At 42.1% G+C, this 24,880-nt stretch overlaps 1 pseudogene; it reads right to left on the reverse strand.

The window, feature by feature from the left end:
- Window positions 1-1,647: 1,647 nt before the first annotated feature.
- Window positions 1,648-2,143, reverse strand: LOC132435745 (peptidyl-prolyl cis-trans isomerase A pseudogene; annotated as a pseudogene).
- Window positions 2,144-24,880: the final 22,737 nt, after the last annotated feature.

Consider the following 24,880-nt stretch of genomic DNA (forward strand, 5'->3'; position numbering starts at 1 on the left):
TTCCTAATAGTTCCAGAAAAGCCTTGGGGTTGCGACCCCCTGGCCTACCTTGTGTCGCATATCCCACCTGAACCAGTGACTCGGGCCGTGAGAATGGAATGCACTGCTTGTCCATGCCTGATTATCAGACCCACCCTGAAAAAGAGGTGGGAGGTGAGAGAGAGCATCGGCCTCATCCAGACCTTGAGGAGAGGGCAGTGATGTGCAGAGGTCAACACCACAGGTGCTGGAGCTTGGCTCCTGGGTTCAAATCCATACTGACCAGCTATGTGAACTTGGGCAAATTACTTAATATCAATTTTGTAAGTGGGGCTCATAGGAAATGTCAACACCTATAATAACCCAGCTCTGTCTTTCTTGCAATGCAAGATATCAACAGCACACTTTCTCTCCTTCTAGACCACAAGTCAGAAATCATTTTACCCAGAATGTCCTTAATCAGAAAAGCACAATAACTTTGGAGCATTCTTGATGTTATTGGCAAGAGAGAAAAAATATATATATACCAGCTGTGTCAGAGTTCCAGCTCAGTATCTCCACTGTTCATGGACTTTTCCCCATGCAAGACGGCAACTGAAGAAAATCCAAGCATGATGCCCTCGGATGACATTGTTCAAAGATTTAAGGAAATCTCTTTGTACCACTTTATAAGGGAGGAGGACGTTTCCCTGGAGCCCCCTAGAAGACTTTCTCTTATTTCTCCTTGGCCACATACCTACCCCCGGTCAGTCACTGACAAAGAAAATGGAATCCCCCCATTAGCTGAGACCAGCCTCGGCACATGACACTCAGAGCAAATTTAGTGGCCATAACCAAAATGTACATGAATGAGCTGTGGCTGTGTTCCAAGAAGACTTAATTTATTGACATCGAAATTTGAATTTCATACAATTTTATGTGTATGATATGTTATTCTTATTTTGATTTTTTCCCATTTAAAAATGTAAAAACCATTCTTAGTTCACAAAGAATGCAAGCTACAAAACAGGTGGTGGGTTGGATTTGGCCCATGGGTTGTGGTTTGCCGGCCCCTGGCGTATGTGTAACCAGACCCAAGTAGGACCAAAAGGCACAGCAAACTGTCCAAACAGAGCCAGTGGCTCAGGCTCCCATGGGGCCAGCTTCTGCTGCTTTCCCTTCTCTCCTTCAATCTTCTCTGTGATGAGTTAACTGAAGAGAAGAAGATGTGGGTGGAGCTGCAGGGTGTGGTGGCTCCAGAAAGATGTGGACGGCTGCTGCATTGCAACCCCACTGCTTCGAATTTGTGGATCTGGAAAAGACTTGACACAGCCCTGCAGTCCAGTGTTTCTCAGACCTCAGCCTGTGTAATCATCTCCTGCGGTGCCTGTTCATTTTAAAGTTTTATTTTTTTAATGCAGTATAGTTGGTCTGTGGTGCCTGTTTAAAATGCAGATTCCAGGCCCTGCCCCTGAGTTCTAATTCAGTAGATCTGGGTAGGACCTACAGATGTGCTTCTTTTTTTTTTTTGGTTGTTTAGTTTTTATTTCATAACCATGAACTTAACTTTGCAATTCAGCTTAACTTGGAGGGGGATAAGGAAAATATGGAACCCAAAGAAGTGCAATGAGAGCACGAAGATTATAGGATATTTTGAGCAGACAGGGATGAAGGGGTGCTCTCTGGTGGTTAAGATAGAACACAAGTCAAATTTATTGTTAGATTTGTCCACAGTCAGCAATGGTGATCTTCTTGTTGGTCTTGCCATTCCTGGACCCAAAGCGCTCCGTGGCTTCCATAATATTCATGCCCTCTTTCACCTTGCCAAAGACCACATGCTTGCCATCCAATCACTCAGTCTTGGCAGTGCAGATGAAAAACTGGGAACCGTTTGTGTTGGGGCCAGCATTTGCCATGGACAAGAAGCCAGGACCCGTATGCTTCAGGAGGAAATTCTCATCATCAGATTTCTCCCCATAGATGGACTTGCCACCAGTGCCCTTATGGTGTGTGAAGTCACCACCCTGGCACATAAATCCCGGAATTATTCTGTGAAAGCAGGAATTTTTATAACCAAAGCCTTTCTCCCCAGTGCTCAGAGCACGGAAGTTTTCTGCTGTCTTTGGAACTTTGTCTGCAAACAGCTCGAAGGAGACGCGGCCCAAGGGCTCGCCGTCGACGGCGATGTCAAAGAACACGGTAGGGTTGACCGTGGATGGGCAGCGCGGGAGGTTCCGGGGTGGCGGCGTCTGCAAAAAAGCCCGGATGTGCTTTTTTTTTTCTTTCCAGCTTTATTGAAGTATAACTGGCAATTAAATTGTAAGATATAATTTGATATATGTATGTACTGTAAAATGATACCCCTGTGGAGTTAAACATCCATCTCACATATTTACCTGTGTATGTGTGTGTGTGTGTGTGTGTGTGTGTGTGTGTGTGTGTGTGTGGTGAAAATATTTAAGTTCTACTTTCATAGCAAATTTCAATTATACGATACAGTGTTACCTACTATAGTCACTGGATATGCATTTTTAATAAGCCTGTGACTCTGATGGGGACCCTATCAGTCAGAAAGTTAGTGGCAGAGCTGGGACTAGAATCCTGAGTGATCTTTCAATTAGCACACTGTCTGCTAATTGAAAAGGTTAAATGTGAATATAAGCAAAAGACACACTGATTTTGATTCTGAATGAAACTCCACGACTGAGCTCTACACGGGGCAAACCCAATGGTCAAATGCAGATACCACCTTCCGTGCCCTATAGGTTTTTGTATCTTACACAACAAAGCCCAATTTTAGTATGAATCATATGTGTTTCTAACATCTCTTCCTCTGATCAGCATATGAGTATCTTAAAAACAGGAACTGCGACTCATTCACCTTTGCAACTCCCAGTGGGAGGGCCTGTCACATAATAGGCTGCCAATAGTATTTACTGGGCAAATATTTGCATCAAAGTTTCCTTTCTAAAATTATTTCAAAACGGAGAAAAATTTAGAGAGCTAACTTTGCATGGTATTTTTAATCAATATTGCATGACAGTTTAATTACAGAAAACAATGTAATAATATCTTGCCAAAACTGAGCAATGTGTATACTCAAAGCAACTAAACTAATATGCAAAATAGAGTAGGTAGAGTTAACATGCATGGCCTCAGCTTGGTAATTATTTAATTAGAAACATGTTTTTAATGAATTCCAATGCTAAATAAATTCACCAATGATGCAATGTTTTATTTGAAGCACTAACACTCTCTTTCAAGCCAGAACTCCGGATCCTCTTTCCTTACAATTGTCAATATTTACATTTTTAATGGAACCCCTATTTGGGAAACTGACACCATAGTGAACATGAAAGGGTAAACCTCTGAGATGCTACTCCAGGAGAATCGGTCAATGGCATTACAGGGACACACCCAGGACCTGTGTAAAGGGAAACTCTATTTATAAGGCAGACCCCGACAGAAGTGACTCTTCCCCACAAAAAATATAATTAGACTTGGAAATAGAACAAAGAGGTAGCACAGACATGAGAGGACTGTGACCTTGAGCAACCACTCCTTGAGCAGCTATAGAAGCAGATAACCAGAATTTTGAAAAGTATATTAGAGAGAAGCAAAGACTTCTTGGTAAAACTGAGATAAAGATTCAATTCCTAAAGTACTGATAAATGTTGATATTTGCAGATGTCAAGGCTTAAGAATTGTCTGCAAATACAAATCCACAATCTCTTCTTTGAAAACAGCTGTGTTTCAAGATTCAGAATGTTTCAGATTTTGAAAAGGGATACAGTGAAAACCCAACAAATGTAAAACATTCCCAGCAGAAACTGTAGCAATGTCTCATAATCAAACACATTAAAACTTCTGCCACAGGGGTTCCCTGGTGGCTCAGCGGTTAAGAATCGCCTGCCAATAAAGCAGATAGAATCCTGGTCCTGTTCATTAAGGCAGGATGGTGAATGGTGCAGTGCTGGAGCTGGTTCATATTGGCCCACAAGGGCTCATTGTCAAATTTTCAGGAATTTTTTTTTTTTTTTTTGGCCATGCCACACAGCTTGTAGGATTTTAGTTCCCCGACCAGGGATTGAACCCAGGCTCTCTGCAGTGAGAGCTTGGAGTTCTGATCACTGGATCACTAGGGGATTCCCAAAATTTGCAGGAATTTTGACAACTGATGGTTGAAGCTCAGCCATTATTTAAAAATTAAATTATGTAAACTTAAATTTATTTTATTAAAATCAAATATAATAAATACTCAAAACTCAAAAAAAAACTCCGCCTGCCAATGCAGGGGACACGGGTTGGAGCCCTGGTCCAGGAAGATCCCACGAGCTTATTTGCGCTCTAGAGCCCATGAGCCACAACTGCTCAAGCCCACATGCCTAGAGCCCGTGCTCCGCAACAAGAGAAGCCACCACAATGAGAAGCCTGCGCATCGCAAGGAAGAGTAGCCCTCGCTCGCCACAACTAGAGAAAGCCTGCGCATAGCAACGAAGACCCAGGGCAGCCAAAACAAAAAAACTTCTGCCACGAAGTATATTGCTAACCACACTAAGTGCTAAGGAGCTTGCATAGCCTTCCATCTGTTCAATCATGGTTGTGCAGTCAAATTAGGTCAGGATAGGGCAGTTTTGCCACCAAATGGATTTCATTCTCAGAGTTTTTTGGACTTTGAGTATAAAAAATTAATAAACAGGAACCTCAATTAATATAGAGTTGGGAGGTCAGAAGAGGGCGCTCTCTTGCCCTACAATGAAAGCAGAGCCCAACAGGAGAAGAAAGGCATCCTCTTCTGGCCTGGCAGGAGCTCAGCTGTTAAGAGGTTGTCACAACTCAGCCAACGGAAAGCCACTATACTTTGAAATCTCGATTCCTCCGATGGAATTTTTGGTTAAGGTAGCCCTCCCAACTTCCTTTGCCCCTCTTTAAAAGAGTCGTCCTCTCCTTGATGTACAGGACTTGCACATGGCTTGCCATGATTGCAGACCCCAAATTGCCGTTCTTCATTGAGCCCAAATATATCCATTTTTGCTAGAGAAATAACTGGTAGTCTATTTGTTTTAGGTCAGCATTTTGGTGGCCTGTACAGGGACCAGAGAAGACCCCCAGTGACTCCAAGACTGCTGAGCAGACAGGTGCAGTGCTCACATTGAACCTGTTTTTGATCATTGCTTTTCTGGCCGACTCTGGGATTTGAGGGTAAGTTTTTCTCCAGGATTCCAACTTCGGCCTTCTTTGCTTTTTGAAGCTCTCAGGTCTTAGGATCTATTTAAAGTTTCATCCTTTCTCGTTAAGGCCTCGTTCTGTATGCAAGTACTCATTTGGCACTTTGGCATGATTGTGAAATGAGATTGCATTGGAACTGGCTACACTTCAGCCCATACCATCAGGAACAGAGACTGTTTCACTGGAGCTGTGCCGGTTCTGTCTTCAACCCAATTCCATCAGAAATAGGGGCTGTTCTGGGCTTCTCTGCTGGCGCAGTGGTTGGGAGTCCGCCTGCCGATGCAGGGGACGCGGGTTTGTGCCCCGGTCTGGGAGGATCCCATGTGCCGCGGAGCGGCTGGGCCCGTGAGCCATGGCCGCTGAGCCTGTGCGTCCGGAGCCTGTGCGCCACAGCGGGAGAGGCCACAACAGTGAGAGGCCCGTATACCGCAAAAAAAAAAAAAAAAAAAAAAAGGATTTTAGTCTGGCTCCTTGGGGACCAGATTGTCCCTTAGAACTGGCTGGTATTAGGCCGTTTGAGCTATTTGAACAGTAAGTCTATTTGAAAATTATTCCCTTACTCTAGAGAAAAACCTCTGAGAGGTGGGATCCCAGTTATCTAAATATTTTCATATTCACATTTTGTATTCTCTACAGGGACCTCAGCCAATTTTATGTTTGAAAACCACCGTCCTTCCTTATGTGCCTTTCTAACTAAACGGACCGACCTAACTAAAGACAATTTAGAACGTCAGTGGCCATTATGGGGAACTTTTGAAATCCCCAATCTTACTTAACGCTAAAATGTCCAAAACTGAATGCAGCACCTAATTTGATTGGTATTTTGAGGCTTCTCAAAACATTCCCAGCAGAAACTGTAGCAATGTCTCATAATCAAGCACATTAAAACTTCTGCCACAGGGGTTCCCTGGTGGCTCAGCGGTTAAGAATCCGCTGAGGAACCTTTGCCTCTCTAAAAAATAAGATTTCAAGATTAACTGAGGCAAACAAAGAAAGATAAAATGGCTTCTCAAGCCTCAGGCTCTTCTTCCCCAGCTTTTGGGTCTCAGACTCTGACTCTGGCACCATCTTCTTCCTTCCCTTCTATGCCACCTACACCTCTCCACCCCCCTGTCCTCCCCAATATGAATTTTCATGTCAAATTTCCCTTTTCCACTGAAACTCTCCCCACTCCCTTTTCCTCTGAATTTATCAGAATCTGTTCCTTTAAAATTAAGCCTTCCGAGGATCCAGAGGCTAAACCCTTACTTTCTTATATTCCCTGGACGAAAGCTGAACTGTGAGCCACAGTCAAAGATTTAGGCAAAGTACCCAAGGATTCTCCAGATTTGCTGAGGGATTTAATAGAGTCGTTCAAACTTACCAGCCTCGTTTCTCTGACTTATATCAGCTAGTTCATACGTTTGTCAGTGAAGGTCAGGCCCAACATTGGATGAAAACAGCTCACTGGGAAAATCCTGAATGTCTCTAGAATTACAACTGGGAGACCAGCCCACTAACTCATACATGATCAGGCTTGAGCACTCGCTAGTCGACTTCACTGAGCAATTTCCAGGGCTTTTCCAAAGCCTGTTGATTGGAACAAAATTCAGGCTAGTACACAAAAATCTGATGAACCTGTTCATGACTTTACAATTGACTTCAGATTGTTTTTAAAGAAAATTCAGGTCTTCCTTCAAATGTTGATTCCACCTGGGTAGCTTTTAACTCTGTTTATTAACAGGCTGAACTGGGACCTTTCCCTTCATTGGGAATGAATCTCTTCCCATCCTCATTGACACCAGAGCCACACTCTTGGTCCTCAACCCCACTACTATAAGGCAACCCCTGTTCAAATCGTGGGGATCTCTAACGAACCTTGAGAGGTTCCTGTCTCTGAACGTACTCCCTTTTGTTTAGGATCTTTGAGAGATACACACCCCTTTCTCCTTAGTTCCTCTGCCCCGTTTGTTAGGGCAAGACTTCCTAGAGAAGGATTATGCTGGAATTGCTTTCTCCCAAAAGGGGGAATCATTCTAGAACTTGGAGATAAGTCATCAAATCAGCCAACCTGACTCTGACATATTTTATTTGTTCCATCTCTAACAGTCCTAGAGTAGATCTGGAAACACCGATCATTTGTCCCTATTGAATCAGCTACCACCCTCTTTATGGGCAAAATCTCCAAATGATATTGGAAAAATTCACAGCACAACTCCCATCAAGATTCAAATAGATCCCTCAAAACCTCTTCCCAGATCCCCTGCACTTTCGGTCCGATCCGCGGCCGCCCGCTCAGTCTCCGGAGCGCCCTTCAACCGTCCCCTGACCCGCTTCCGAGGGCCAGTGCAGCTCGAGCCCAACGACCATGCCCGCGGGCGTGTCCTGGACGTCCTACCTGAAAATGTTCGCCGCCAGCCTCCTGGCCATGTGCGCCGGCGCGGAGGTGGTGCACCGGTACTACAGGCCGGACCTGACAATATCTGAAATTCCACCAAAGCCTGGAGAACTCAAAACAGAGCTTTGGAACTGAAAGAGAGACAATATGAACCTCAAAATTCTCTGCCAAGAACTCTGTGAATAATATTATGAGAATTAAATATGTATTTTTAGAATTTACTGAGTCAAACTACTTGGGTTTAAGCACTAATACAATGCTAACTGCAAGAGGAAGTGTTCAGCAGATGGTAACTGATGCATTGAGATTTAGTTATGGTTGGACTAATGTTTCTTGAAAACTGCCAAAGCTTATATCATCAGCTCCTCTAATGTGGTTTGATAGACACCTAGTCTTAAATAGCATGTGAGAGAACATATTTGCAGTGTCTCCTACCCTTATAATTCTGGTTTATTTCTCTGAATAAGTTTGACTATAATGGCAAATGGGAATTATAAATTAACTATAATAAAAGTGACATTGACCATGAAAAAAAAAAAAAACCTCTTCCCAGAATTAATCAACATCCTGTAAGTAAAGAATCCCTTCAAGGCATAAAGCCCATAACAGAAGATTACAAGGCTTAAGGCCTCATTATCCCTAGTATTAATCGTTGTAACACTCCTGTTTTACTGGTGAGAAAACCTAAAGCGTGAGGGTAGAGGTTTGTCTAGGACCTCCCAGCAATAAAAAACCTTGTTATCTCCCCGACAACCTGCTGTTTCTAACCCTCATACATTACTCACATCCATTCCCACCAGAAGCGAATTCTTTACTGTAATCAGTTTATGCAGTGCATTCTTTAGTATTTCAGTTGATGAAGCTAGCAATACGTTTTTGCCTTCACTTGGGAAGAAAAACAATTCATCTGGACGGTAATGCTTCAGGGTTTTCCTGAGAATCCTTATTTTTTGCAAATCCTGAAGGCTAGTCTGTTTGATATAAAGTTCCCTAGAGGTTCTACTTTGTTATAATAGGTGGATGATTTGCTTCTTTGCTCTTTTTCTCGGGCCTCCTCACAGGAAGACAGCACCCACTTGCTAAAGCTTTTAGCCTTAATGAGACTTAGGATGGCCAAGGAAAATTGCAGCTTGCCCAGACCCAGGTTCAATATCCAGGGCATCTGCTGTCTCAGGATAAGGACTACACCTCGATCTAGATAGGTTTCATGGTGTCCTGAGTTACCCAAAACCCAAAACTAAGAACCAACTGCAAAGTTTTCTTGGGCTAGGTGGCTATTGCTGAAATTGGATTCCAAGTGTCTCTCTTGTGGTCAAACCTCTGTGTTTTACTCAATTATAACAACCCTGAACCCAAGTTCATGGGAAGAATCAGGCAACATAGCCATCAAGGCCTTAAAGGAGAGTTTGATGAATCCACCCTTGGGCATCCCAGTTCTGAATTCCTTTCTTCCTTTTTGTACATGAAAAGGAAGGGACAGTCCTTGGGGTACTCACCCCCAAACACAGGACCACGACGGACCCATAGAGTACTATAGCCAGCAGCTGGACCCTGTGGCATGGGGATAATAACCCCCTTGCCTTAGAGTCATTACAGCCACTGCCGTTTTGGTGAAGGCCACCAAGAACATCACTGTGGGATCCCCTTTAATCACTTTTGTACCTCATACAGTAGAAGCCCTCCTGAATTCTCATCACACTCAATATTTCTCAGTCACATGCCTCACCTACTATGAAGTCCCTGTTAACTGCTTCTTCCATGACTCTTTTACATTGTCATAACCTTAACCTGGGTACTCGTCTCCTCTCCATCACTGACAAAGTCCCTCATGACTCCTTAACACTGACAAGATCACCTGACTCCTTTCAAAGATCTGCAGGAAATTCCATTGGGTAATGCTGACTTCTTATGGTTTACTGATGGTTCTTATTTAAAAGGTGACAATGCAAATATTGTGCTGGGTATGTTATTGCTACTCCTTTTGATATCGTTGAATCATTCTAGAACTTAGAGATTAAGTTCTCCAACAGGCTGAATTATACGCTCTTACATGGGCTTGTACTTCAGCCAAGGGCAAAACTGCCAACATTTATAACTGATAGTAAATATGTTTTTGGAATAGCCCGTGATTTTGGAATGTTGTAGAAGTAATGTGACTTCCTTACTCCCAGCGGAAATAGAATTTAAAATGGCCCCTATTTCAGGAATTATTGGATGCAATACTTTTACCTGTGTTTTAGCTTTATTATTAAGACTTCAGGGCATTCTAAACTTGACTCTCTGGTAGTTAAGGAAAATCATTTTGCTGACATTTCCTCAAAAAAAACGCTGCCCTTAAAGAAACCAATGTCGGCCAAACCTCTGCCATTGTCCCAAGAGATATTTCCCTAAATGACAACTTAGGAAAACTGGTTAGAACAGTGCAACAACTGACCTCAGAGAAGGAGAAACAAGATCGGAAGTTCAACAATTGTTGGTTTGGTAAAAAGAGAAAGCTCTGGTTTGCACCAAGTAACAACCCAGTCCTACTGGAGACTCTCAAATTCTCATTCCTCACCATTGTACATGCCTTAAACCATTGGTCTACTGAAAAAATTATAGCATTCATGGACCAATATTGGTGGGGAAACATTAACAAGGCCACAAAGAGTGCCCACCTCACTTGTCCCACTTGTCCAAATACAACCCAAGAAAGCCTGTTTATATAGCTCCTGGGCATTTTAAACTGCCTAATGGACCATTCGAGGTTTGGCAAATGGATTTCATACAACATCCTCCAACTCATGGATATAAATATGTTTAAGTCACGGTTTGTATGTTTTCACACTGGAACGAAGTCTTCCCATGCAGGCAGGCAGCACAAGTCGAGATATACTTTGCAACTTTCAGCTCCACAGAACCGCCAGGTGAGGGCTTGGTCACTTCAAGTCTGGTCCCCTTTGTGGTCTCTATGCCAGTGTCAGACACAGATACGGCTCTCTGTCCTTCCAGACCTTCCAGTGGGTAAGTAGTAAATAGCTCTTTTTCACACACACACACACATGCACACACACACTCATATGCTCACACACAACCAAAATAAGGCATTCATGCATATAACAGAATTTACTGACATTTGGAGTCGACAGAGGTATACAAGACAGCAATTCCAAACCCTAAAAATTAGATGAAACCGGTTCTTCAATTGTTTTTTACTGCCTCATCATGTAATTCAGCTGCCCTCATTCCTCCAATACCATTCTCTTTTCAGAAGTTCCCTTCCTCAGACAATCCACAGAAACTTAACTCCCCTCACTCTATTACCTAGAACAATTATATTCTCCCATGCTCTCTAATAGTATCACGGGGGGAAGAATAGTCTCCAAACTGGGAAATGGAAGGTTTTTGTATCTTGCATCTTTGCTTGGATCCTGAAAAGTATCATTACAGGCAATGGCCTGTTTAAAATTCAGCTGCACTCCCAGGCCCTCCGCTTCTACTCTCTGCCTGATCCCATTTCACCCTTTCAGGTTGATTGGACTAATCAGCACCTCAGCTGGGGGATGAAATTTTACTATTCCAGTGATCAGCACCATAGACATATCTGCCTCATTTGCTTGTAGTGGTTGTTCTTTCTTGTCTGGTACACAGCATACCTGGCATCTGGGACCAGCCCTCGCAGACTTTTTTTGTAACCACTGATAGAGTCGTGATACAAAATGAAACTGCAAATATTTCTTACTTTGAAAAACATTAACTACTTATGTAATCATTCTTTTTCCCAACTATTTAATACCTTTATTTTCACTGCCCTTCTCCCTCTCTTTCTCTCTGTCTCCTCTTTGAACTTTACTGATTCCCTCGCCCCCTAGAAAATTAATGAACTTAGGCAAAATCACAATCGAATTTGTCTAAGAAATTTTGTTTCACAATGAGCTCTTCTGAATTAATGACCCAAAGGTACCTGAAAAGATGTTCTATGTCATTATTCATGAGGGAAATCCAACTTAAATCCACTACGAGTTACTACTTCACACCTATCAGAATGACTAAATTTAAAAGACTGACCGTTCCAAGTGTTGGTGAGGATGCGTAGGAACTGGACTCTCGTACACTGCTGGCGGCGTATAAAGTAGTGCAGCCACTTTGGAAAACACTGTGGCAGTTTCTTAAATGCGTTAAACATACACCTATTCTATGTTCCAGCCACTTCACTCCCGGGCACTTTACCAACAGAAATGAAAACATAGGTCCGTTGAAAGACTTGCACACAAATGTCCATAGCTATTAGCTAAAGTTCATTGTGATGGCCAAAATCTGGAAATGACCTAAATGTCCATCTACAGGAGAATGGATAAACTATAGTGTACCCCAAAATTGGAATATACTACTCAGCAAGAAGAGGAAGTTAGCAGTTGATATAGACAACAACATGGATGAATTTCAATGTAATTATGCTAAGTGAAAAAAGGCAGACAAAAAAAGACTATGTACTTATGATTCCATTTATATAAAATCATAGGAGGGGGCTTCCCTGGTGGCGCAGTGGTTGAGAGTCCGCCTGCCGATGCAGGGGACGCAGGTTCGTGCCCCGGTCCGGGAAGATCCCGCATGCCGCGGAGCGGCTGGGCCCGTGAGCCATGGCCGCTGAGCCTGCGCGTCCGGAGCGTGTGCTCCGCAATGGGAGAGGCCACAATAGTGAGAGGCCCACGTACCGCAGGAAAAAAAAAAAAAAATCATAGGAAATGCAAACTAATGTATAATGACAGAAAGCAGGTAAGTGGTTGCCTTGGGGATAGAGCAGTTGAGGAAGAACAGGAAGGAGAAATGACAAAGGGGCCTGGGGGAATCTTGGTGGAGGGGTAAAGAATACATTCATTATCTTGATTCTGGTGATGGTTTCACAGGTGTATATACTTGCGTAAAACTTACCGAATTGTACACTCTAAATATGTACAGTTTATTATATGCCAGTTATACATTAATAAAGTTGTTACACAAAGATTTTTAAAAGGCTCTCTTCTGTAATCATTATCTAAATGACAGTAAAAGAATGTTGTTTGAAAATAGAATTATCTATGTTTAAACCTTTGTTCTATTTTCTAAATATGTTTGGTCTTGTGATAAAACACCAATTGTGTGAGATGTTTATTGTGTTCAACTGAGTAGTTTTAAAAATTGTCTATGAACTGTTTTAATCTACATGTATATTATTTGGTGTGAATAGGTGTTAAGCTCTGTAAGAGTTCTCAGGAAGTTTAGAAAATGACACTTGTCATTGACCATAAGGTTGAATTATGCCCCTCCCCCCCAAAAAAAATTGATATGTTGAACTGCTAAACCCTAGTACCTCAGAATGTCACCTTATTTGGAGTCAGGGTCTTTACAAAGGTAATCAAGTTAAAATGATGTCATTAGGTGGTACCCTAATCCAATATGACTGGTGTCCTTATTAAAAGGGGAAACTTGGAGTCATCTACACATGCAAGCAGAATGCCATGTGAACATGAAGAGGCTATCTACAGGCCAAGGCGAAAGGTCTAGAACATCTTCTCTCACAGCCTCTGAAGTAACCAACCTGCCAAAACCTTATTCCAGCCTCCAGAACTGTGAGACAATAAAATTTTGTTATTTGAGCCAGCCATTTGCGATACTTTGTTATAGCTGCCCTAGCAAATCAATTTAATACTACTGTGTAGAAGAAAGACAATGTTCTCTTCTGGAATTTGTGACCAGTAATGGCATTTTTTTTTTTTTTTTTTTTCTGTACGCGGGCCTCTCACTGTTGTGGCCTCTCCCGTTGCGGAGCACAGGCTCCGGGCGCGCAGGCTCAGCGGCCATGGCTCATGGGCCCAGCCGCTCCTCGGCATGTGGGATCTTCCCAGACCGGGACACAAACCCGTGTCTCCTGCATCGGCAGGCAGACTCTCAACCACTTCGCCACCAGGGAATCCCAGTAATGGCATTTTTTAAAGAATCTGTGAGGAAAATATCACTTGGATCCCTCAGGGTAAGAAGCTAATTGTGCCAAAAGATACATATTTGACTTAAGGAGATTATTAACTCCTTAACTAAATTATAAGGAAAAGAATGTTGGTGAGCAATAGCTAATCACATTTGGTTCCTGTTAGAAGTTTCTTGAGGGGCTACCGGGGGAAGAGGCTCTGGAAAATAAGGAGAGAAGGGCACCAGCTGACAGAACTTTGACTTATGAAGAAACATACTGATGTTTTCAAGGAAGTTACTTTTCAACTATGAGAATGTAAATGTTAGATAACAGATACTACTATACAACAGGCTTATTGTGATTCGTTCCCCTATGTATTTCATATATCATTATATTATGTTATTTGTTTATAAGTACATTGTTTAACTTACAATATACTTATGTAAAAAAATCATAATTAAAAACTACTGATAATCAAAAACCAGATTGCATTATATTTATACACAAGGAGAGTCAGGGACACAATGAAAATAAAATCCAAAGTTACAAATATGGCATTTACACCCATGATTTTATTAATTTTGCTCATTAATGTTTAAAATAGTTAACGTAGATAAAATAGTTAAAATAATAAAAACTCAACATAGATGGAGATCATAAAAACCTTGTAAATGGAGAACTTCATGACAGCTGATTCTGTGTTGTTGTTTTTTTTATGAGTATAGCATTTAATGTAGCACCAGAAATATTAAATATCTGGGAATGATCTAACAAACGTGAATACCTCTAACAAAACTACAAAACATTATTTTAAAAGGCTAAAGAAGAACTGAGCAAATGGAGAAATATATCATGGCCATGGATTACAAAACAATAGTGTAAAGATAGCGATTCTCACCAAATTTATTTATAAATTCAATTCAATCGCTGTATGTGTGTGGAAATCGACAAGTGAATCCTAAAATTTGTGTGTAAATGCAAAAATGGCAGCTGATTCTTAAGAGAACTGTTCTGTTCTGTTCTTACGCCACTTTCAGAGGCACCTGGGAGCTATGCGAATGCTAATCACGGCTCTTGTTGAAACAAGAAATTCAGCATCATGGCAGCTATAAGAGAAAATCTATCAGGTGGTTCAAAAGAGTAGCCATTAAATTTATGAGACACTTAATGTAACTGCTCTCCAATACATTTCTATGAATTTCATTTTCTCTGTATGGTAGTCAATGACTTTTGTTTGAAAAGTGCAGCAGAACATTTCAAAGTACTGTCTGCTTCTACCTCCCCCCAAATAGCTTGCTTCTGTTCTTGGAGTATTGCTCTGAATGGGAGAAAAATGAAACCAAGAAACATCCAGACCCTTCTCTCAATCAGGTGGCCACTTTAGTCACTCCCCATGCTCATACGGATGTCGAAAAAAGGAAGGGAAGGGAAGAAGGGAAAAGAAAGTTCTAACCTGCATCCACTCTGGTCGTTCCTAGAGGCTAGTGTAGTTTGGGCCCAGCCTGGGTTTTCCAAGAAGTCTAAATGCAATAGGATTTGATGAATCCCAGGAAAGAATCATACCAAAATTTCCTCTTACCTGGGTCTGCTATGATGAATGGATTTTCCACTCTGAAAGAAAAATTATTTTTGTTAAAATGTTGTCCTTTTTTAAAATGTAAAATATCCCAAGAAAACTAACACCAAGCAAAGATCCAGATTTAATACCTTAGTTGATCAATAGTAACTGACAGAAGATACTGACTGGATGGAAAGATGCCCATTCATGCTTTATACCTGGCTAGAGTAGGGTTTCTCCACCTAACTACTACCGACATCTGGACCTGGATAATTCTTTGGAGTCAGGTGCGGGGAGGGAGCTGTCCTTGAAGGACTAAACATTCAGCAGCATCCTTGGCCTCTGACCACTATATGCCAGTAACAACCCACACAGGGTGACATCCAAAAATGTCTCCAGGGAATCCCCTGGTGGTCCAGTGGTTAGGGCTCGGCACTCTTACTGCCAGGGCCTGGGTTCAATCCCTGGTCGGGGAACTAAGATCCCACAAGCCACACAATGTGCCCCCCCACCAAAAAAAAATGTCTCCGGACATTGTTAACCGTCTTCTGGGGGCAAAATTGCCCTTGATTGAGAACCACCAGACAAGAGTTTTAGACGAAGTAAAGTTACTGATACATGCAACAACATGGACGAATCTCAAAAACATTGTAAGTGAAAAAATCCTTGCCCGAAAAGAGCATATATTGTGTAATTCCATTTATATGCTGTTCTAGTACAGGCAAAACTAATCTTTGGTGGTAAGAAGTAGAACAGTGGTTGCCTGTAGGTCACAGGGATTAATGGGATGAGACGTGAGGTAAATTTCTGAGGTGAAAGTAATGTTCTATATCGTGATCAGAATTTGGGTTATACAGGTGTATACATATTTAAGATTTGTGCATTTCATTTTACGTACAGGAAAAATAAAACTAAAAAAAAATTGAACTAATGCTATGTATGCTGAAGTATTTAGGGGAAACTATTCAAATGTCTTCAATTTACTTTCAAATGTATCAAAAAAAAGATGATTGATGGATGACTAGAAGATGGGCAGAGAGATGTGTGATAAAGCAAAATGTTGGTGGTAGAATCTAGGTGGTGGTATTGGTGTTCATTGTAAAATTATTTCAACTTTTGTAAATGTTAAAAAAAAATGATGTGGCCAGTTAGTGGTGTCAGATGGCCTAAACCAGCAGCTTCATAAATATTCATGCTGATAAAGCCAGTCCTTTTCTCCCTCACTGCATTCAGGTCTCCACTCAAATTTCACCTTATCAGAGCTCTCTCTGACTCTTTCTGTAAAAAGAATGCCACAACCCCTCTCAAGCCCCTAATGCTATCTTCTGCATTATTTTACTCTATAGTTCATATTATAACCTGACATACATTTATTTCCTAGTTGCTCGTCTCCTTCTGCTAGAACATAAGCTCCATGCAATCAGATTCATTGTTTCATACGCTACTGACGCCCCAAAATCTAGAACAATGTCTGACACATAGTAGCAGCTCAATAAATATGTGTTGGATGAAAAAAATGCTGAAAGAACCAAGAAGATTTCTCATGTGCAATTGCTGTGTGCAAGACGCTGGGCCAAACATAGCAAGTAAGACTGGCTATCATCTCTCTTCTCAACAGATCTTCAGCCTAGTTGGGTGTCACAGGATAGTAATAAATACAATAATAGCAATACACAGTGGCAAATGCAAAGTGCCCAAGGAAAGCTAAACAACAAAACAAGAAAGGCTTCTTGGAGATGAGATTTAAGCTTTGTCTCAAAGGAACAGTAATGACTTCTTGGTTTCCTTGGAAGGTACACCTGTCACTCTAAATTAATACATTGGGATGCCACTTTTCAGGATTGTTTGATATATCAGTTCTCGTGAATTCACTCAACTTCGCAGATGTTGACATAATTGAGCTTTGGGGAATCACGAAGCTAGAAAAAGCCAATGAAAGAAAGAATTTGAAGACAGGAAATAACTGAGAGAACCGGGTCTCAGAAGAGGGATTTACCTGGGACAGGAAAAAGCATGTCTTGTTCTGAGCCTGGAGGGAAAGAAGTTGTTTATCAGTATAGAACTGAGTAGATGAAAGACAAGAAGGTAATGGTGCTTATGCTTTCATCATCTCTTTGTAAGAGAGAACCTTGGTCAGAGCCCAAATGTACAGGAAACAGAGGCAACGTCACATAGTGATTAAGAGATTCTGCAGACAGGATGCCTACATTTAAATCTTAGTTCTGGTACTTAGTAGCTGTGTGACCTTGAGCAAGTTATATAACTTCTCTGTGCCTTAATTTCCTCATCTATAAAATGAGGTGAGAAGTAATAATAGTAGTATCTACCTCCCAGGGTAGTTATGAGAATTAAATTTAAATGACTTAAAACATAAGAAGGGTTTGGAATAGTGACTGACACATATTAAGTGTATTATTATTTGCAGGCTTAAGGTTGGTAAGAGCTACTGTGAGAAACCAGAGCAAGAGGAAGGTAAAATGAAATTCCAGTGATGCTTAAATGAGGTTGCAGCTGATGGGTTGATTGTTGTATTAATCTAAAGATGTTTAGGGAGGGATAAATTGGGAGATTGGGATTGACATATACACACTACTATATGTAGATAACTAATGAGAACCCACTGGACAGCACAGGGAACTCTACTCAATGCTCTGTAATGACCTATATGGGAAGAGAATCTAAAAAAGAGTGGATATATGTGTATGTGTAACTGATTCACTTTGCTGTGTACCTGAAACTAACAGAACATTGTAAATCAACTATACTCCAATAAAAATTAATTTAAAAAAATAAAGATGTTTAGATTTTCTCAAGAAGAGCTAAGCTACCTAGTGCTGGAGAAGAGAAAGTGAGCTTTAAGACATATCCAAGGTCGAGGGCCTACAAAGTGAGCTGTATGGGGCCACAGTGGATCTACAAGCTGAGACTGGTAGTGAGGGAGTAGTCCAATGGGTCGACCTGGTTGTAAAGATGTGAGTCCCGGGGGAGAAATGTTCCACTTGCTGAAGTCACCCACGGTGACAGCATGAGGAAGGGTGGGGTCAAGGCCGGACTCTGGGGTGAGCGTCACCATGTGTAGGGGAGCCTCCTGATGCTCAGTCAGTGGTGACAAGGACTGTATGGGGAGTTGATGCGGTCATAGAGAAGGGTCATTAGGGAAGGGTTGTCTAGGGAGAGCAGTTGGTTTCTTTGGGCCTCACAGAGAGGTATTCCTGGGGTTGGGGGAGAGAAGAAGGAGGGTATGGTGAACAAAATTGTGCCCCCCAAATTCATGTTGAAGCCCTATTACCCAATGTGATAGAACAGAATTTGTAGACAGAACCTTTAAAGAAGTAATTAAGGTCAATAAGGGTGGGGCCTTAATTCAGTATGATCGGTGTCCTTTATAAGAAGAGAAAGAGACACCAGGGGTGGGCGCACAGAGAAAAGGCCGAGTGAGTATACAGTAAGAACACAGCCATCTGCAAGCCAAAGAGAGAGGCCTCAGGAGAAACCAAACCTGCCAACACCTGATCTTGGATTCTCAGCCTCCAGAACTGTGAGAAAATAAAATTCTGCTGTCTGAGCCACCCAGTCTATGGTACTTTGCTCTGGCAGCCAGAGCAGACTAATATAAGAGGCTATGGACCCAGATCACACCCTCAACCCTGCAGAAACAAAAGTCTGATTTGTTCGTGTGCACACTAGATAATCATTCAAGGACTGACTCATAGGTAGCAAACTCATAAAAGGTTATTTTATGGACCAGAAGAGTAATATTGACTAACAAGCAAAATAAAGCCTGCAGGAGAACTGGAATACATATTACTACTACTACCAGTGTGTCCTCTCCCTGTTGGCAAATCCTGGGGAAGGTAAATCATTATTTAAAGGTCACTCGGTGAGCATGGCTTTAGGAGAAAGGGAAGTGGAGGGTGTGAAAGACACTGCCGCAACTCCTGTTGCCAGTGACAAGGGCCTGTGACCTCAGAATGGGCTTACATCTTTGTTTATTCAACTCATTATGATTCAGACATCCACAGGCCTGCTGCCTCCAAAGTGCCTTCCTAGCTATTTGCTGGCGTTTCCAAGGTCCTGCCTCAGGGAAATTTTACCGCAGGTGCCCCGGTTTCTTCTTAACCTGCAACCCTGATGAGTCTTGTGAAGCGGCCCCCTGGTGGGGTCAGCTGTCCCTCGTGACGACCATGCCACTGCTTGCACTCGGTCCTCAGCTTGGGGATCCTGTTGCCACTAATGCCCAGAGAACAGCTGAGACCAGATGGCAGCTTTTATTAACTTTTAGTAAAGTGGGAATACAGAAAAGGATGCTGAGAACACTGTGTAACTGCTACAAACCTAACCTCTAGACTTGCTTAACCGACTTGCAACAGACCTCCTCCTGCCAGGAGCAGGCCTTGCTCCCCAGTGGGAATCCAGGCATCTCTAAGCAACCCCACAAATTGACTCCAGACCCAACTCTACCCCAGATGGTGTCCTCCCTCCTCCCATCCTACCTCAGGATGATTAACAGTAGAAACATGTATTCTCTTCAGCGGAGACCTCACACACACACACAACACACACACACAACACACACACACACACAACACACACCACACACACACACAACACACACACACAACACTCACACACACAACACACACACTCACAAACACACACACACAACACTCACACACACACAACACACACACACAAACAACACAACACTCACACAACACACACACACACCACACACACACACACACCACACACACAACACACACACTCACACACACACAACACACACCACACACACACACAACACACACACACACACACACACACACACAGCGTGGTGTGGGGTCCAAGGTTCAGCCAGTGCCACGGCAACAGTCAGCAGTCCCCCAAGTCCAAAATCCCTCCTTTCGTGACATTTCCACCTTCTGATAATGACACATATATGGATGGGACTGTGAAATCTCCCCCAATAAATTTTAAGAAAGAGATACCATATTAACCCCTGAGTGTTAAACCAGTGGATTATAACAGATGTGATTCAATCTGCTCAAAGTTTCTCTTATAGGTTAGCGTTTCTCCCAGGCCATGAATGGGAAGAAAGGAGAAGAAAAGCCACTGATGCTTGACTGAACACAGAAGGAAACCAGCTTTATCACGGCCACAGGAGTATCTGAAGAGGGAACAGCTGAGCAGAGGAGGTCATCCGCAGGGAAGGTAATACATGGGTATTGAATGATGAGAAGGAATTCCTCAGGGTTCAGCCAGGAAGAAGAAACATTGAATCTGAGAAACTCCATCACCAGAAAGTACTTTTTTGGAGGCTGTGGTTTATGGAGAAACAGGAATGCAGGCTAGAGAAACAAGAAGAAAGCAGAGGAAAGCTGCTTCCTCATTTCCCAGGGGGGACCCACCTCAGCTCTCTTTGGCCTGTGGCTCTTGTTAAATTAGACAAGGAGGCCATTAGACTGAGATGGCTCTGATACCCTGCCATCCTCCATTAGCAAACAGTGTTACAAATCAAAACACTAAGGCCACAAACAGCCACGCAGGCTTTAAGCTGTAGCCAGTCAAATACACTAAGTCCCCTACATACCAACCTTCAAGTTGTGAACTTTCAAAGATGGGAACATGCTTTCACACGTCCAATCACGTAAGTCAGTTCACGTGTCTGGCGTACATTGTCATGTGCATGCATCCTCCACAAGAGGTTGTGCTACTGTGTACTTTACTGCACAGTATGGTATAGAGTACAGCAGTACAGTATCTTTATTTCAAGCCCAGCATGTCCGGAAGCAAACGTAAAAGCGGCGGTGATGTAGCTGGTACTACTGTACTTTTCAAGGTACTGTATTGTAAGGTAAAAAATGTTTTCTTTATTTTTTGTGTTTGTTTTTTATGTATTATTTGTGTGAAAAGTATCATAAACCTATTACAGTGCAGTACTATATGGTTGATTGTTAGTTGGGTACGTCGGCTAACTTTGTTGGACTTATGAACAAATTGGACTTACAAATGCACTCTCGGAACAGAACTCATTCATAGGTAGGGGACTTACTGTAATTTCCCTTCTGTGAATTTTCTCTGACTGTCCCGCAGCTCCTTGTCCTTGGATGCCCCTAATCACTTCCAGTTTACCGCTGCCTGATTCTCATAGATTTTTGCTCAGATAAACTCAACATTTTTAATATGCCTCAGCTTAACACTCTTGAGAAGTCCTATTTATTTGGATTCTGCTGTACAGTTCACAGAGGGTTTCATCTGCATCTCACTGACTGCAATCTCCATGAGGGGAGCAAAGAAGGTGGTGTCAGGCTCCCCTTGCTAAGAGGAAACAGGCAATACCATTGCTAGTATGCAGCAAACTGATCTAAAACCGATCTTCAGAGTCCAAGTCAAAGAAACTTCCCCTGTAGGATTTTTGACCCCAAAACAATGCTTGCCTCCCCAGATATGCCCTTTCTCGTCAAGCCTCTGTCATTTCTCTTTCCTGCTTGCTGCTCCATCCTTCCCCTTTACGTTCCTCCCAATTTGTGCCTCTTGGTGGCGCTGTGTCTAGACTGTTGTGAGGACCACGTAGAAACGTCGCAGCAGCGCCACTCTCTCCCCTCACTCTGTGAGGCCACCGCTCTTTGCCTTGGGATTTTTCATTTAGGTAATAACTGAACTGTAAATTACAAGCCCTATTCTGTCCTCTTTTAGCAAGGAGTCCTAAGGCAAGGCAACACTAACCTGGACGGGTTCTGGGAAGAGAAGATTGGGAGGAGAAAGAAGAAAAACAGCCATTTATCACAATCTGGATTGTTAAGTGGTGAAGCAAAACGGATACCCTTTGTCCCCGCAAATACTTGTTACAGCTCATGAGATGCAAAATAGGTGGGAAATGGACTACTACACTTTTAAAAGATTATGTTCCTTGCTTATTTTCTTGTGTGTCCTTGACCCTGAAACTTAGGGAAAAAAAACTTTCAAAGTTGAGGAGATACCAAAAGGTGACCTAACCAGAATGCAAGAACATCATTTACGTCAGAAATCATCTGCTAGTCTTTACTGTTAAGCAAAATCTGTTAGCCTGGTTTAACAGGGATGGCTCGGTCTGAATGGGGTGAATTGTGCTGAAAGAAAACATTATGCATTTATCTTCCTTTCCTGTGGGTGTAAAGCTGGTTCTGACTGTTATCTATGCAGGGAAAGCTGACATTTAATGACCTTGTATTTGCATAATGACCAGCCTTTGCAGCTTTTGCTGTCCCAGCTAATTGCCTTAGAATACTTCTGCTACATCTGTTGGGTTTGACCAGTTTCTAATAGAATCAAAATCCTCAATCCCAGCCAAATCCACACCACTTATATACAAATTTTGAAACAGGCGGTTGTATGAAACATTCAGAATTCATGTGATTTGCCTGCTGACAAGATCACGCTCTATCAGAAAGAAGGTCACAACCCAGAAAGGACACACAGTCATCAAAGAAAAAAAAAATCAAAATCCTGTTTTCTATGTCCTCTGTACCTCACTGGAATAAGCTTTGAACAAACTTTGTTTCCTCTCATGATAGAGGTATCTTCCTACGAATAGAATCCAAGATTCTACACACCAGGAGGTTCTCGGGAGCTCAGTGGGGTCTCTTTTATAAGATCACTAATTTCATTCGTGAAGGCTCCACCCTCGTGACCTAATCACCTCCTAATACCATCACGCTGGGCATTCGGATTCACCATGTGAATTGTACAGGGGTGCAAACATTCAGACCATACATAGCACTTGGTGTGAGGACGCTTTTCATTTTCTAATGAGGAAACTGTACTTGACGTCAAGGTCAATGACTGGTGGGATTGAGGCAGGACACAAGGGCACAGGTCTGGATGGGGTGCCCTCTCTCCTAAACCTGTTTGGGTGGGTGCTGCCAATGGCTGGTTCTTTGGGAACAAGTTTTATAGGTTTCAAATTGACCAAACCACTTGTGTTGCTGCAGGCTTTCTCCAAAGAAGGCATCATATAACTTGGTTTTCCCCTTACTAAATTATAATCACTTTCCAGTCCCTTGCTTTAGAGTAATCTAGATTGAAGGATTAGATATCTGTAGGCTTTTCAGACACATTATTTATCTACAGTTTACTCCCAAATCTCCTATCCGAAATCTTCTTCATGGAGATTGATATAGGTCAGTGAAATTAAAGATTCCAATCAAAAAACTCCCCTTGCTCTGACCCTACACTCTCCAAACCACATTTGGATGATAACTTGACTCCTTAGTAGCTTGTCCGCAAGAAGCCCAAGGGGAGATCTGACAACGTAAGCGTTCTGATCAATTTGTCGGTGCTGTTGTTTTTGTAAGTTAATAAATGGGTGTACATGATACACTCCCCTCAGTTATTATGCATGTGTCAGGGCAGGGCTTGTGTGCCTACCTCAGTCTATACAAGTATTGAATCTTTTTCTCGGTTTTTGTCAAAGCCAGATTTCTGAGAGTTGGAGGCTTTGGAACATCCCTTCAGAAGGTGTGGAGAAAAGGGAACACTCTTGCACTGCTGGTGGGAATGTGAATTGGTACAGCTACTATGGAGAACAGTATAGAGGTTCCTTAAAAAACTACAAATAGAACTACCATACGACCCAGCAATCCCACTACTGGGCATATACCCTGAGAAAACCATAATTCAAAAAGAGTCATGTACCACAATGTTCATTGCAGCTCTATTTACAATAGCCCGGAGATGGAAACAACCTAAGTGCCCATCATCGGATGAATGGATAAAGAAGATGTGGCACATATATACAATGGAATATTACTCAGCCATAAAAAGAAACGAAATTGAGCTATTTGTAATGAGGTGGATAGACCTAGAGTCTGTCATACAGAGTGAAGTAAGTCAGAAAGAGAATGACAAATACCGTATGCTAACACATATATATGGAATTTAAGAAAAACAAAATGTCATGAAGAACCTAGGGGTAAGACAGGAATAAAAACACAGACCTACTGGAGAATGGACTTGAGGATATGGGGAGGGGGAAGGGTAAGCTGTGACAAAGCGAGAGAGAGGCATGGACATATATACACTACCAAACGTAAGGTAGATAGCTAGTGGGAAGCAGCCGCAGAGCACAGGGAGATCAGCTCGGTGCTTTGTGACCGCCTGGAGGGGTGGGATAGGGAGGGTGGGAGGGAGGGAGACGCAAGAGGGAAGAGATATGGGAACATATGTATATGTATAACTGATTCACTTTGTTATAAAGCAGAAACTAACACACGATTGTAAAGCAGTTATACTCCAATAAAGATGTTTAAAAAAAGCCGTGAACTGGCTGAGGCGAATACCACCTGTGAACGCTCTTGGGAGTGGCAGCTGGTCTCTGCCAGCGACAGACACCTTCCTGCAACACCTGGGCATGTATCTTAACGTTCAAAATGGCAACAGTATAAGATCCTGTGCGTTAAGAACATTTAACAGGTGAAAATTTGAGCTTCATTTAAATCAACAAATTAGAGAACTTCCTTTGTATAAAACCTCATCAGTTCCAACCAAATAGGGACATTGCTTTGATTATTGCAAACAATTCTAATTTTCAGAATAACTATTTCTATGAAACAGTCTCTGAATTAATAAATATACACATATATGTATTTTAATATTACAAACAAGAAAATGTATATCACATACACACACTTTCTAATTCACAAATTGGAGCACATAGAATTTTGATTCCCAAAGCCACAATCACTTAAACGTTGACATAAAGTTCAGAGTTTAATTTGCTCAATTAGAGTCAGCTTGTCTCTTTCTTTCTCTTTAAAATTATATTTTTTCCATCATATTATTCCATCACATAAAA

This window comes from Delphinus delphis, chromosome 13 (assembly GCF_949987515.2).
Source record: "Delphinus delphis chromosome 13, mDelDel1.2, whole genome shotgun sequence".
Classification (NCBI taxonomy): Eukaryota; Metazoa; Chordata; class Mammalia; order Artiodactyla; family Delphinidae; genus Delphinus; species Delphinus delphis.